Source organism: Physeter macrocephalus, chromosome 14 (assembly GCF_002837175.3).
Source record: "Physeter macrocephalus isolate SW-GA chromosome 14, ASM283717v5, whole genome shotgun sequence".
In the NCBI taxonomy this organism is placed as follows: domain Eukaryota; kingdom Metazoa; phylum Chordata; class Mammalia; order Artiodactyla; family Physeteridae; genus Physeter; species Physeter macrocephalus.
The window spans coordinates 94460143-94464370 of NC_041227.1; positions in this window are offsets into that span (position 1 = coordinate 94460143).

Sequence of the window (4228 nt, forward strand, 5' to 3'; positions counted from 1 at the left end):
TCACCTAGACCTGGGTTTGAATTCTAGCTGAGTGATCCCAGCTAAATTACCTAACGTCTCTGGTCTTCTGTCTCCTCTGCTACAACGTAGGGATCCTAATCTTAACCTCACAGGGTCGGAGAGAAGATATGAATGAGGTAAGGAATGTGATGTTCCTGAGTCTGGCCCTGGCCATCCAATATTTGTTGGTTCTGTTATGCAAATGAGGACCATAGAGGTGGAGTGAGTTGCCCCAAATCACACAGGAAGTGATAGAGCCTGGGGCCCCTGATTTCAGACTCAGATGCCGAGAGACATCAGGAAGGCCAGACAAACTGGGAAGTCTTTCTGGGGAAGAGGGCTTTCTCTTGGGGAGGCACTCCTAAACCCCAAGCTTCTCCAGGCCCCTCCACCAAGCTGGGAGAAAAGAGCTTCACTGGTAGGAACTTCCGCCTTGGGAATGGAACAGCCCTAGCTCCTGATTCATTCTTGTCAGTGCCAGCCAAGCACTCCTGGGAGCCAGGTGGTTTCCAAGCCGGGCCTCACCTGCACCTCTGCGTGGGTGACTACGTCAGGGTGTCCATACCTGTGGAGGGAATTTCCTGAACCCGGCAGGCCATGGCCACAGCTTGGTCCTGAATGCTGGAGGGTAGGGGGATACTCGTGGCTTCAGTTGTGCCGAGTGTGTAGGATTCTGAACACGAAGAACACACACTGTGGGTCTCAGCTTTGGTGGCTCCCTTTTCTGAGTTTTTCTCCTGCAAGCCCCCCACAGCTTGGGGACGAACAGCTCATGTTCTGCGTGTTTCCTGGTCTGCAGCATCCCAGAGCAGGCAGCAGATTTCTTTCGGCCTCCACCTCTCAGCAACAACTACTCCCTTCCAGGTAAGAGAGTTGTGGGCCTGGCTCTAGGGGTCTCCAGAATCCAGAGCCCTAATAAGGATTTAGAATTGACTGAAGGAATATCTTGCTGATAGATGGAGGAGAAGGCTCCAGGGCAGCCCTTGTCTATGGCACAGGTTCAATGGCATTTTTTAAAATCTGGGATCAGAGAGATACATAGGTATTTCTCCTGAGCCCTACTTGCTCTAAATCATGTTTCTCTCTCCTGTGGGAGGCTGCATGGTACAAAGAGCACAGGCTTTGGAGGCAGCAGACCTAGACTGAAATCCTGGCTGTGCCATTCAGTTTTCTCATCTGCGAAATGGGGATAATCAAGTCCATCTCAATTAGCTGTTGGAGGACTTTGATACGAGCACATGTGAGAAGCCTGGCATGAAGCAGGTGGTTCCTGGAAGGAAGGTGGCTTCTGAGAGATTTTCTGTTGGGGGACTCCTGGGTGCCCACCCTGGGACCATGTGGCACAAAGAATTGGGGAGAAACAGAAGAGAAAGTAACTGCCTTCTTAGCCCAGAAACTTTACAGTAAGAGTGGCAAACAGATGTCAACAGGGGTGTGCTGGTAAATGTTTAAAAACTGGCTCTCTGGAAAGATGTGTACAAACACATAAGGTTATTAAAATGTTTTATTTGTATAAAGAATGTGTAGCACACAATTTAGAAATAATAACAAAATATACAATACTCTTTATGGTCAATTCCATTTAGCCAATTCATTCCCACAAAATGCTTTCATTGATTTTTGAGGGCCGCTTGTATCAGTAATCAGCCTTAGGTTACAACTGATAAACAGGTGTACTTTTGACGTGAAAGTTGGTTGATATTTTTGTTGAAGTTAAGGCATAAGATGAAAGAGAAACAATAAAGATTTTTTCTTTTGTCTGAACTTCACTTGTTAGTCAATGACTGAGCAACTTCCTTGCTGAAGTGCATGGTAGTTTTCAAATACTGAAAGACTAGTTCCTCAAATTTTTATGCTAATCATAATGTAACAGCTACAGATGCGACACACTAAGTTTATTGATGTTATTCATATTTTCTCCATCAATATCTTAAGTCTAGGGAATTTCCTGGTGGTCCAGTGGTTAGGACTCGGAGCTTTCACTGCTGGGGACCTGGGTTCGATCCCTGGTCAGGGAACTAAGATCCCACAATACCTTGCGGCATGGCCAAAAAAAAAAAAACCAAAAAACTTAAGTCTAGACAATCAGCAACACAATGAATCAAGCCCTGTTTTACGGTGTTTGCCGATTTCCATGGTGTAAATACTCCTATGGTGGCAAGTTTCATGCTTCCAATGTGACAAAACTGAACACAGTGTTGGGAAGAGATGCAGTAACACACCAGTATATAATATTTCCACCATATAGGCACAACAAATGTAAATAACCTCAAGAGCATAGATAATAGTAAAATGTATTAGTGAAATAGTAAACATAGTAGTAAAAATAGTCATTAGGAAGTTGAGTTTTGTTTTCAATTTAATGTACTTAATTGTAAGTTTATTTAATTTAATTTTTTTATAATGGCTCAACAACTAACTCTAGAAATTTGACAATCAACTCTTGTGAGTGGGTACCAGCCAGCTCCAGCATACCACTGCACAGGAGATCAGATGGGTCTTGTAAGTAGGAGAAGGCGGGTGAGTGTGGCTGAGGGAAATTGGACAGCACCCCCTACCCTAAACAGAAAACCACTAAGCAGGTCCCGCCAGCTATTGACCATGGTATGTAGTATTGCTAGATCACCCAATGTTTCAAAAGAAACCAGAAATGTGGACTTTTGTGTGAATCTCTTGACTTAAAAAGAATTGGCTACAAATCAAGACATTTTTGAAAACACAGTGCTAGCCAATCAAAACACATTTATGTGCAGAATTCAGCCTGTGGGCTTCCATTTGTGACCTCTGCCTTCACATGTGCCTCATGGGCTGTCCTGCTGGGGACCCAGTGAGCAGGGCTGGGGTGAGAATGAGGTGAGGGAGGCAGTAGCCTCAGGCACAAAATTTAAGGAATGCTAAAAACCTCACTAATCGGGCCTCCCTGGTGGCGCAGTGGTTGAGAGTCCATCTGCCGATGCAGGGGACGCGGGTTTGTGCCCCGGTCCGGGAGGATCCCACATGCCGCGGAGGGGCTGGGCCCGTGAGCCATGGCCGCTGAGCCTGCGCGTCTGGAGACTGTGCTCCGCAACGGGAGAGGCCACAACAGTGAGAGGCCCGCGTACCGCAAAAAACAAAAACAAACAAACGAAAAACCTCACTAATCAAGGTAAAGAATATTTTACTGGAATATCTTCAAAAATTTTAACTGATGCAAAAAAAAAAATCCATGTTGAACAAAATAATGTTTTCTATACAGAAAAGATCAGTAACGGTATTGTGCCAGGCCACATGGAGGCCTGAGGCAAAAGGAAGAATCTGTACTACTGATTTGGAACTAGAGGAGCTTTAGAACCCTGCCATCAGTGCCCCCCTCTGACCCTGTGTTCTAGGGCTTTGGGGCGGGCAGAGATACTCTAAGATATGGACCTGGAAACCCTTCCAGGCCTTGGTTCTTCTTGCAGGCCTCTATGATCTGTGTGGTTCCAAGGAAGACACAGAGAAGTCTAACCAGCAGTCTCCCCCAACCCCCGAAGATCTGAGTTCAGAGGAGCTGGACACACTGGAGGTGGAACTGATTTGCATGATGAGGCCTGTAGCTGCTGAAAACCTGGGGATTCACTACTCTTGACTCTGCAGGGTCCTTGTTACGTGATCTTGGCTGGCTGGCTGGGGCATCACAATTTCCTATGATACGGGGCCTTTGCTCTACTCCCTGACTTCTAGCCTGTCACAGCATCTTGTTTACCCCTCTTGGAGTTTTTCCTTTTGGATCTTAGAATCTAAAGGTCAACTTTTTCATCCCCTGCCTCCAAGCAGGAAAATACTTTGCTTAGCCTAGACCAGTGGTTCTCAATTTTGTTCCCCATGGGACATTGGCAATGGAGACATTTTTGATTGTCATGACTCGGGGTGGAAGAGGGGTTGCTACTGGCATCTAGCGAATAGAGGCCAGAGATGCTGCTAAACCTCCCTCAATGCACACGACAGTCCTCTATAATGGAGAATTATCAGGTCCAAAATGTCAATGTGCTAAGGTTGAGAAACCTGCGCCTGCACAGATAGATCTCTGCCCTATTTTCAAAGTTCTCCTCAGAGACTGTGTTCTCATCCATTGTATTAAAGCCCTGGCAACCAGAAACTTCAACCCTCATTCACTCATGTTGACAACTTGTCTTTTTTTTTTTTTTTTTTTTTGCGGTACGCGGGCCTCTCACCGTTGTGGCCTCTCCCGTTGCGGAGCACAGGCTCC